The sequence below is a fragment of the Hypanus sabinus genome, unplaced genomic scaffold (assembly GCF_030144855.1).
Source record: "Hypanus sabinus isolate sHypSab1 unplaced genomic scaffold, sHypSab1.hap1 scaffold_1661, whole genome shotgun sequence".
Classification (NCBI taxonomy): domain Eukaryota; kingdom Metazoa; phylum Chordata; class Chondrichthyes; order Myliobatiformes; family Dasyatidae; genus Hypanus; species Hypanus sabinus.
In genome coordinates, this window is record NW_026779744.1 from 264 (window position 1) to 12,500 (window position 12,237).

The following is a 12,237-nucleotide window of genomic DNA, read 5'->3' on the forward strand; positions in this document are numbered from 1 at the left end:
AACTTCGGCGTGACAAATGGTTAACCGGCCCGGCCGGGACAAGTCGTTAACCGACGTCGGCGTGACAAATGGTTAACCGGCCGGGCCGGGACAAGTCGTTAACCAGACCCGAGCCGGCACTTCGGTAACCGACCGGGTCCGGTGCTGTCATGCAGAACAGGACAGAGACTTAGGCAGCGGCCCGGCGCGGACAGTTCTTCCGTTCGCCGGCTCGGTGACAATTGGTTAACCGACCGGGCTCAGGCAAATCGTTAACCGACGTCGGCGAGACAAATGGTTAACCGGCTCGGCCGGGACAAGTCGTTAACCAACTTCGGCGTGACAAATGGTTAACCGGCCCGGCCGGGACAAGTCGTTAACCAGACCCCAGCAGGCACTGCGGTAACCGACCGGGTCCGGTGCTGACATGCAGAACAGGACAGAGACTTGGGCAGCGGCCCGGCGCGGACAGTTCTTCCGTTCGCCGGCTCGGTGACAATTGGTTAACCGACCGGGCTCAGGCAAATCGTTAACCGACGTCGGCGAGACAAATGGTTAACCGGCTCGGCCGGGACAAGTCGTTAACCAACTTCGGCGTGACAAATGGTTAACCGGCCCGGCCGGGACAAGTCGTTAACCAGACCCCAGCCGGCACTGCGGTAACCGACCGGGTCCGGTGCTGACACGCAGAACAGGACAGAGACTTAGGCAGCGGCCCGGCGCGGACAGTTCTTCCGTTCGCCGGCTCGTGACAATTGGTTAACCGACCGGGCTCAGGCAAATCGTTAACCGACGTCGGCGAGACAAATGGTTAACCGGCCCGGCCGGGACAAGTCGTTAACCAGTCCCGAGCCGGCTCTGCGGTAACCGACCGGGTCCGGTGCTGACGGGCAGAACAGGACAAAGACTTAGGCAGCAGCCCGGCGCGAACAGTTCTTCCGTTCCCCGGCTCGTGACGATTGGTTAACCGACCTCCGGTCCACCCTCCGAAAGTGCCGCCCCTCGGTCCGAACGTCGCTCCCAACACGTCCCCCGGCTGCTCCCCGCCGCGGGACCTTGTAGGTTTTGAATTCGGCGGAAGCCGTAGTTTTGGCCGAGCGCCATAACACGAGCCCTAGCCCCAGCCCAAGCCCTAACCCATATCCTAGCCCTAGCCCTAACCCTAACCCTAACCCCAGCCGTAACCCTAACCCAGGCCCTAACCCTAACGCTAACCCTAACCCCCGCCCTAACCCTAAACCTAACCCCAGCCCTAACCCTGAACCTAACCCTAACCCTAGACCTAACCCCAGCCCTAACCCTAGCCCTGGCCCTAACCCTAACCCTAAACCTGGCCCGAACCCAATCCCCGGGCGGGCAATCGGTTTGCCCGACCGGGCCCTGGCAAATCGTTAACCAACGTCGGCGAGACAAATCGTTAACCAACGCCGGCGAGACAAATCGTTAACCAGCCCGGCCGGGACAAGTCGTTAACCAACCCTAATGCGGCGGGACTTGGAATAATTCCGACGTCTGCCGAGGACTGCGATGGGCGGTGCGACCTCCTGTAGTCCCGACGGAGGAGCCGCCCCTCGGCCGGCACGGCCCTCCGAAGACGTCCCCTCGCGGCCACCCGCCGAGGTATGACGCGTGCGGTCCTGCCAGGAGCACAACCCAAACCTTAAAACTAACCCTGGCCATAGCACGAGCCCTAGCCCCAGCCCAAGCCCCAACCCATATCCTAGGCCTAGCCCTGACCCTAGCCCCAACCCTAGCCCTAACCCCAGCCCTAACCCTAAAGCTAACCCCCGCCCTAACCCGAGCCCTAGCCCCAACCCGAACGCTAAACCTAACCCTAACCCCAACCCCAACCCTAGCCCTAACCCCAGCCCTAACCCTAAAGCTAACCCCCGCCCTCACCCGAGCCCTAGCCCCAACCCGAACGCTAACCCTAACCCTAACCCCAACCCCAACCCTAACCCTAACCCTAACCCTAGCCCCAGCCCAAGCCCCAACCCATATCCTAGCCCTAGCCCTGACCCTAGCCCGAACCCTAACCCTAACCCTAACCCCAGCCCTAACCCTAAAGCTAACCCCAACCCTAACCCTAACCCTAGCCCCAACCCTAACGCTCACCCTAACCCCAGCCCTAACCCTAATCCTAACCCCAGCTCTAAGCCTAAGCCCCGCCCTAACCCGAGCCCTAACCCCAACCACAACCCTAACCCTAACCCTAACCCTAGCCCGAACCCAATCCCCGGGCGGGCAATCGGGTTGCCCGCCCGGGCCCTGGCAAATCGTTAACCAACGTCGGCGAGACAAGTCGTTAACCAGCCCGGCCGGGACAAGTCGTTAACCAACGTCGGCGAGACAAGTCGTTAACCAACGTCGGCGAGACAAGTCGTTAACCAGCCCGGCCGGGACAAGTCGTTAACCAACCCTAATGCGGCGGGACTTGGAATAATTTCGACGTCTGCCGAGGACTGCGATGGGCGGTGCGATCTCCTGTAGTCCCGACGGAGGAGCCGCCCCTCGGCCGGCACGGCCCTCCGAAGACGTCCCCTCGCGGCCACCCGCCGAGGTATGACGCGTGCGGACCTGCCAGGAGCACAACCCAAACCTTAAAACTAACCCTGGCTATAGCACGAGCCCTAGCCCCAGCCCAAGCCCCAACCCATATCCTAGGCCTAGCCCTGACCCTAGACCCAACCCTAGCCCTAACCCCAGCCCTAACCCTAAAGCTAACCCCCGCCCTAACCCGAGCCCTAGCCCCAACCCGAACGCTAACCCTAACCCTGACCCTAACCCTAACCCTAACCCTAACCCTAACCCTAACCCTAACCCTAACCCTAACCCTAACCCTAACCCTAACCCTAACCCTAACCCTAACCCTAACCCTAACCCTAGCCCGAACCCAATCCCCGGGCGGGCAATCGGGTTGCCCGACCGGGCCCTGGCAAATCGTTAACCAACGTCGGCGAGACAAGTCGTTAACCAGCCCGGCCGGGACAAGTCGTTAACCAGCCCGGCCGGGACAAGTCGTTAACCAACGTCGGCGAGACAAGTCGTTAACCAGCCCGGCCGGGACAAGTCGTTAACCAGCCCGGCCGGGACAAGTCGTTAACCAACGTCGGCGAGACAAGTCGTTAACCAGCCCGGCCGGGACAAGTCGTTAACCAACCCTAATGCGGCGGGACTTGGAATAATTTCGACGTCTGCCGAGGACTGCGATGGGCGGTGCGATCTCCTGTAGTCCCGACGGAGGAGCCGCCCCTCGGCCGGCACGGCCCTCCGAAGACGTCCCCTCGCGGCCACCCGCCGAGGTATGACGCGTGCGGACCTGCCAGGAGCACAACCCAAACCTTAAAACTAACCCTGGCTATAGCACGAGCCCTAGCCCCAGCCCAAGCCCCAACCCATATCCTAGGCCTAGCCCTGACCCTAGACCCAACCCTAGCCCTAACCCCAGCCCTAACCCTAAAGCTAACCCCCGCCCTAACCCGAGCCCTAGCCCCAACCCGAACGCTAACCCTAACCCTGACCCTAACCCTAACCCTAACCCTAACCCTAACCCTAACCCTAACCCTAACCCTAACCCTAACCCTAACCCTAACCCTAACCCTAACCCTAACCCTAACCCTAGCCCGAACCCAATCCCCGGGCGGGCAATCGGGTTGCCCGACCGGGCCCTGGCAAATCGTTAACCAACGTCGGCGAGACAAGTCGTTAACCAGCCCGGCCGGGACAAGTCGTTAACCAGCCCGGCCGGGACAAGTCGTTAACCAACGTCGGCGAGACAAGTCGTTAACCAGCCCGGCCGGGACAAGTCGTTAACCAGCCCGGCCGGGACAAGTCGTTAACCAACGTCGGCGAGACAAGTCGTTAACCAGCCCGGCCGGGACAAGTCGTTAACCAACCCTAATGCGGCGGGACTTGGAATAATTTCGACGTCTGCCGAGGACTGCGATGGGCGGTGCGACCTCCTGTAGTCCCGACGGAGGAGCCGCCCCTCGGCCGGCACGACCCTCGGAAGACGTCCCCTCGCGGCAAGCCAGCCGAGGTATGACGCGTGCGGACCTGCCAGGAGCACAACCCAAACCTTAAAACTAACCCTGGCCATAGCACGAGCCCTAGCCCCAGCCCAAGCCCCAACCCATATCCTAGCCCTAGCCCCAGCCCAAGCCCCAACCCATATCCTAGCCCTAGCCCTGACCCTAGCCCTAACCCCAACCCTAACCCTAACCCCAGCCCTAACCCTAAAGCTAACCCCAACCCTAACCCTAACCCTAGCCCCAACCCTGACCCTAACCCTAACCCTAGCCCCAACCCTAACCCTAACCCTAACCCTAACCCTAACCCTAACCCTAACCCTAACCCTAACCCTAACCCTAACCCTAACCCTAACCCTAACCCTAACCCTAACCCTAACCCTAACCCTAACCCTAGCCCGAACCCAATCCCCGGGCGGGCAATCGGGTTGCCCGAACGGGCCCTGGCAAATCGTTAACCAACGTCGGCGAGACAAGTCGTTAACCAGCCCTGCCGGGACAAGTCGTTAAGCAACGTCGGCGAGACAAGTCGTTAACCAGCCCGGCCGGGACAAGTCGTTAACCAACCCTAATGCGGCGGGACTTGGAATAATTCCGACGTCTGCCGAGGACTGCGATGGGCGGTGCGACCTCCTGTAGTCCCGACGGAGGAGCCGCCCCTCGGCCGGCACGGCCCTCCGAAGACGCCCCCTCGCGGCAGCCCGCCGAGCTATGGCGCGCGGGGACCTGCCAGGAGCACAAGCCAAACCTTAACCCTAACCCTGGCACTAACCCTAACCCTAACCCTGACGCCAGCCCTAACCCTAACACTAGCCCTAACTAACCCTAACCCTCACCCTCACCCTAAAACGCCCAGTCTTTGTAACTGGGCGTACGTCGGTCCCGCAGCGGCGCGCGGCTAATCCGCCCCTGGACCTGCTAGCACCTTCTGCGAATACCGGCGAAGACGCTGACCCAGCCAGCCAGCCAGCCAACGCGCTCGTCTGTGCCGGCACACTGCAGCTCGGCAACCGGGGAGCCCACAGCCAAGCCCTCGCGAGGCTGCTGTAGCTGGCCCACCCACCCACCTACCTCCCCCAAAGACGGGTCGTGTGGGAGCCAGGTGTCCGGACCCGGGCTGCGGTTAACCATTTACCCGCGTGCAATTCGTTAACCGACTCTGCTTCGGAAGTCCCGATGCGGGACGGATTTGCCGGCCGCTGCCGGCCCGGAGTTCCAGAGACCCGGCCGCCGGGGTCAGATTCGGCCGCCCCTTTGACACATGCAATTTCTGTACGGGGGCATTGGCGGGGTTCCCGGAGATATATGGGGAGGCGTTTTTCTCGACCACCTAGGAGTGGTCGACAGGCGGTACGGGCCTCCCCACTTCGTTAACCCGGGCCGCGCGGCGGCATTTACGGGCGAACGGCGACTTCGCCCGTCCGTCCGGCCGGACGGATTTTCCCACCGATTCCCACTGGCGGAAGTCCGCATCCAGACTTCCGGAGCGGACTCAGTTAACGAATTGCCACCGGGCAACTGGTTAACCGGCAGTTCTCGGACGGCTCGTTAGCCGTGCCGACCGACCCCCCCGGCCGTGCGGTGGAGCAAGACAACAGTCCCCGGGCGGGCAATCGAGTTCCCGACCGGGCCCTGGCAGATCGTTAACCGGCCCGACCGGGACAAGTCGTTAACCAACTTCGGCGTGACAAATGGTTAACCGGCCCGGTCGGGACAAGTCGTTAACCAACTTCGGCGTGACAAATGGTTAACCGGCCCGGCCGGGACAAGTCGTTAACCGACGTCGGCGTGACAAATGGTTAACCGGCCGGGCCGGGACAAGTCGTTAACCAGACCCGAGCCGGCACTTCGGTAACCGACCGGGTCCGGTGCTGTCATGCAGAACAGGACAGAGACTTAGGCAGCGGCCCGGCGCGGACAGTTCTTCCGTTCGCCGGCTCGGTGACAATTGGTTAACCGACCGGGCTCAGGCAAATCGTTAACCGACGTCGGCGAGACAAATGGTTAACCGGCTCGGCCGGGACAAGTCGTTAACCAACTTCGGCGTGACAAATGGTTAACCGGCCCGGCCGGGACAAGTCGTTAACCAGACCCCAGCAGGCACTGCGGTAACCGACCGGGTCCGGTGCTGACATGCAGAACAGGACAGAGACTTGGGCAGCGGCCCGGCGCGGACAGTTCTTCCGTTCGCCGGCTCGGTGACAATTGGTTAACCGACCGGGCTCAGGCAAATCGTTAACCGACGTCGGCGAGACAAATGGTTAACCGGCTCGGCCGGGACAAGTCGTTAACCAACTTCGGCGTGACAAATGGTTAACCGGCCCGGCCGGGACAAGTCGTTAACCAGACCCCAGCCGGCACTGCGGTAACCGACCGGGTCCGGTGCTGACACGCAGAACAGGACAGAGACTTAGGCAGCGGCCCGGCGCGGACAGTTCTTCCGTTCGCCGGCTCGTGACAATTGGTTAACCGACCGGGCTCAGGCAAATCGTTAACCGACGTCGGCGAGACAAATGGTTAACCGGCCCGGCCGGGACAAGTCGTTAACCAGTCCCGAGCCGGCTCTGCGGTAACCGACCGGGTCCGGTGCTGACGGGCAGAACAGGACAAAGACTTAGGCAGCAGCCCGGCGCGGACAGTTCTTCCGTTCGCCGGCTCGTGACGATTGGTTAACCGACCTCCGGTCCACCCTCCGAAAGTGCCGCCCCTCGGTCCGAACGTCGCTCCCAACACGTCCCCCGGCTGCTCCCCGCCGCGGGACCTTGTAGGTTTTGAATTCGGCGGAAGCCGTAGTTTTGGCCGAGCGCCATAACACGAGCCCTAGCCCCAGCCCAAGCCCTAACCCATATCCTAGCCCTAGCCCTAACCCTAACCCTAACCCCAGCCGTAACCCTAACCCAGGCCCTAACCCTAACGCTAACCCTAACCCCCGCCCTAACCCTAAACCTAACCCCAGCCCTAACCCTGAACCTAACCCTAACCCTAACCCTAACCCTAACCCTAACCCTAACCCTAACCCTAACCCTAACCCTAACCCTAGCCCGAACCCAATCCCCGGGCGGGCAATCGGGTTGCCCGACCGGGCCCTGGCAAATCGTTAACCAACGTCGGCGAGACAAGTCGTTAACCAGCCCGGCCGGGACAAGTCGTTAACCAGCCCGGCCGGGACAAGTCGTTAACCAACGTCGGCGAGACAAGTCGTTAACCAGCCCGGCCGGGACAAGTCGTTAACCAGCCCGGCCGGGACAAGTCGTTAACCAACGTCGGCGAGACAAGTCGTTAACCAGCCCGGCCGGGACAAGTCGTTAACCAGCCCGGCCGGGACAAGTCGTTAACCGACGTCTGCCGAGGACTGCGATGGGCGGTGCGACCTCCTGTAGTCCCGACGGAGGAGCCGCCCCTCGGCCGGCACGGCCCTCCGAAGACGTCCCCTCGCGGCCACCCGCCGAGGTATGACGCGTGCGGTCCTGCCAGGAGCACAACCCAAACCTTAAAACTAACCCTGGCCATAGCACGAGCCCTAGCCCCAGCCCAAGCCCCAACCCATATCCTAGGCCTAGCCCTGACCCTAGCCCCAACCCTAGCCCTAACCCCAGCCCTAACCCTAAAGCTAACCCCCGCCCTAACCCGAGCCCTAGCCCCAACCCGAACGCTAAACCTAACCCTAACCCCAACCCCAACCCTAGCCCTAACCCCAGCCCTAACCCTAAAGCTAACCCCCGCCCTCACCCGAGCCCTAGCCCCAACCCGAACGCTAACCCTAACCCTAACCCCAACCCCAACCCTAACCCTAACCCTAACCCTAGCCCCAGCCCAAGCCCCAACCCATATCCTAGCCCTAGCCCTGACCCTAGCCCGAACCCTAACCCTAACCCTAACCCCAGCCCTAACCCTAAAGCTAACCCCAACCCTAACCCTAACCCTAGCCCCAACCCTAACGCTCACCCTAACCCCAGCCCTAACCCTAATCCTAACCCCAGCTCTAAGCCTAAGCCCCGCCCTAACCCGAGCCCTAACCCCAACCACAACCCTAACCCTAACCCTAACCCTAGCCCGAACCCAATCCCCGGGCGGGCAATCGGGTTGCCCGCCCGGGCCCTGGCAAATCGTTAACCAACGTCGGCGAGACAAGTCGTTAACCAGCCCGGCCGGGACAAGTCGTTAACCAACGTCGGCGAGACAAGTCGTTAACCAACGTCGGCGAGACAAGTCGTTAACCAGCCCGGCCGGGACAAGTCGTTAACCAACCCTAATGCGGCGGGACTTGGAATAATTTCGACGTCTGCCGAGGACTGCGATGGGCGGTGCGATCTCCTGTAGTCCCGACGGAGGAGCCGCCCCTCGGCCGGCACGGCCCTCCGAAGACGTCCCCTCGCGGCCACCCGCCGAGGTATGACGCGTGCGGACCTGCCAGGAGCACAACCCAAACCTTAAAACTAACCCTGGCTATAGCACGAGCCCTAGCCCCAGCCCAAGCCCCAACCCATATCCTAGGCCTAGCCCTGACCCTAGACCCAACCCTAGCCCTAACCCCAGCCCTAACCCTAAAGCTAACCCCCGCCCTAACCCGAGCCCTAGCCCCAACCCGAACGCTAACCCTAACCCTGACCCTAACCCTAACCCTAACCCTAACCCTAACCCTAACCCTAACCCTAACCCTAACCCTAACCCTAACCCTAACCCTAACCCTAACCCTAACCCTAACCCTAGCCCGAACCCAATCCCCGGGCGGGCAATCGGGTTGCCCGACCGGGCCCTGGCAAATCGTTAACCAACGTCGGCGAGACAAGTCGTTAACCAGCCCGGCCGGGACAAGTCGTTAACCAGCCCGGCCGGGACAAGTCGTTAACCAACGTCGGCGAGACAAGTCGTTAACCAGCCCGGCCGGGACAAGTCGTTAACCAGCCCGGCCGGGACAAGTCGTTAACCAACGTCGGCGAGACAAGTCGTTAACCAGCCCGGCCGGGACAAGTCGTTAACCAACCCTAATGCGGCGGGACTTGGAATAATTTCGACGTCTGCCGAGGACTGCGATGGGCGGTGCGATCTCCTGTAGTCCCGACGGAGGAGCCGCCCCTCGGCCGGCACGGCCCTCCGAAGACGTCCCCTCGCGGCCACCCGCCGAGGTATGACGCGTGCGGACCTGCCAGGAGCACAACCCAAACCTTAAAACTAACCCTGGCTATAGCACGAGCCCTAGCCCCAGCCCAAGCCCCAACCCATATCCTAGGCCTAGCCCTGACCCTAGACCCAACCCTAGCCCTAACCCCAGCCCTAACCCTAAAGCACCCTAGCCCGAACCCTAACCCTAACCCTAACCCCAGCCCTAACCCTAAAGCTAACCCCAACCCTAACCCTAACCCTAGCCCCAACCCTAACGCTCACCCTAACCCCAGCCCTAACCCTAATCCTAACCCCAGCTCTAAGCCTAAGCCCCGCCCTAACCCGAGCCCTAACCCCAACCACAACCCTAACCCTAACCCTAACCCTAACCCTAGCCCGAACCCAATCCCCGGGCGGGCAATCGGGTTGCCCGCCCGGGCCCTGGCAAATCGTTAACCAACGTCGGCGAGACAAGTCGTTAACCAGCCCGGCCGGGACAAGTCGTTAACCAACGTCGGCGAGACAAGTCGTTAACCAACGTCGGCGAGACAAGTCGTTAACCAGCCCGGCCGGGACAAGTCGTTAACCAACCCTAATGCGGCGGGACTTGGAATAATTTCGACGTCTGCCGAGGACTGCGATGGGCGGTGCGATCTCCTGTAGTCCCGACGGAGGAGCCGCCCCTCGGCCGGCACGGCCCTCCGAAGACGTCCCCTCGCGGCCACCCGCCGAGGTATGACGCGTGCGGACCTGCCAGGAGCACAACCCAAACCTTAAAACTAACCCTGGCTATAGCACGAGCCCTAGCCCCAGCCCAAGCCCCAACCCATATCCTAGGCCTAGCCCTGACCCTAGACCCAACCCTAGCCCTAACCCCAGCCCTAACCCTAAAGCTAACCCCCGCCCTAACCCGAGCCCTAGCCCCAACCCGAACGCTAACCCTAACCCTGACCCTAACCCTAACCCTAACCCTAACCCTAACCCTAACCCTAACCCTAACCCTAACCCTAACCCTAACCCTAACCCTAACCCTAACCCTAACCCTAACCCTAGCCCGAACCCAATCCCCGGGCGGGCAATCGGGTTGCCCGACCGGGCCCTGGCAAATCGTTAACCAACGTCGGCGAGACAAGTCGTTAACCAGCCCGGCCGGGACAAGTCGTTAACCAGCCCGGCCGGGACAAGTCGTTAACCAACGTCGGCGAGACAAGTCGTTAACCAGCCCGGCCGGGACAAGTCGTTAACCAGCCCGGCCGGGACAAGTCGTTAACCAACGTCGGCGAGACAAGTCGTTAACCAGCCCGGCCGGGACAAGTCGTTAACCAACCCTAATGCGGCGGGACTTGGAATAATTTCGACGTCTGCCGAGGACTGCGATGGGCGGTGCGACCTCCTGTAGTCCCGACGGAGGAGCCGCCCCTCGGCCGGCACGACCCTCGGAAGACGTCCCCTCGCGGCAAGCCAGCCGAGGTATGACGCGTGCGGACCTGCCAGGAGCACAACCCAAACCTTAAAACTAACCCTGGCCATAGCACGAGCCCTAGCCCCAGCCCAAGCCCCAACCCATATCCTAGCCCTAGCCCCAGCCCAAGCCCCAACCCATATCCTAGCCCTAGCCCTGACCCTAGCCCTAACCCCAACCCTAACCCTAACCCCAGCCCTAACCCTAAAGCTAACCCCAACCCTAACCCTAACCCTAGCCCCAACCCTGACCCTAACCCTAACCCTAGCCCCAACCCTAACCCTAACCCTAACCCTAACCCTAACCCTAACCCTAACCCTAACCCTAACCCTAACCCTAACCCTAACCCTAACCCTAACCCTAACCCTAACCCTAGCCCGAACCCAATCCCCGGGCGGGCAATCGGGTTGCCCGAACGGGCCCTGGCAAATCGTTAACCAACGTCGGCGAGACAAGTCGTTAACCAGCCCTGCCGGGACAAGTCGTTAACCAACGTCGGCGAGACAAGTCGTTAACCAGCCCGGCCGGGACAAGTCGTTAACCAACCCTAATGCGGCGGGACTTGGAATAATTCCGACGTCTGCCGAGGACTGCGATGGGCGGTGCGACCTCCTGTAGTCCCGACGGAGGAGCCGCCCCTCGGCCGGCACGGCCCTCCGAAGACGCCCCCTCGCGGCAGCCCGCCGAGCTATGGCGCGCGGGGACCTGCCAGGAGCACAAGCCAAACCTTAACCCTAACCCTGGCACTAACCCTAACCCTAACCCTGACGCCAGCCCTAACCCTAACACTAGCCCTAACTAACCCTAACCCTCACCCTCACCCTAAAACGCCCAGTCTTTGTAACTGGGCGTACGTCGGTCCCGCAGCGGCGCGCGGCTAATCCGCCCCTGGACCTGCTAGCACCTTCTGCGAATACCGGCGAAGACGCTGACCCAGCCAGCCAGCCAGCCAACGCGCTCGTCTGTGCCGGCACACTGCAGCTCGGCAACCGGGGAGCCCACAGCCAAGCCCTCGCGAGGCTGCTGTAGCTGGCCCACCCACCCACCTACCTCCCCCAAAGACGGGTCGTGTGGGAGCCAGGTGTCCGGACCCGGGCTGCGGTTAACCATTTACCCGCGTGCAATTCGTTAACCGACTCTGCTTCGGAAGTCCCGATGCGGGACGGATTTGCCGGCCGCTGCCGGCCCGGAGTTCCAGAGACCCGGCCGCCGGGGTCAGATTCGGCCGCCCCTTTGACACATGCAATTTCTGTACGGGGGCATTGGCGGGGTTCCCGGAGATATATGGGGAGGCGTTTTTCTCGACCACCTAGGAGTGGTCGACAGGCGGTACGGGCCTCCCCACTTCGTTAACCCGGGCCGCGCGGCGGCATTTACGGGCGAACGGCGACTTCGCCCGTCCGTCCGGCCGGACGGATTTTCCCACCGATTCCCACTGGCGGAAGTCCGCATGGGGACCGATTCGGTGGCCTCTGCCGGCCGGGGGGTCGCCCTCCTCGGGCAGCCTGCCGGTGCCCGGGCCGCCGAGTCGGAACCTTGGCCGAATGAATTTCGGACAAATGCCCCGATGCGGAAGTCCGTAAGGGGGCCGATTCGGAGGGCTGTGCCGGCCGGCCGGCCGGCGACACTTTCGGCCGGACCACCGGAGCTCCCCGCGAGTCCCGA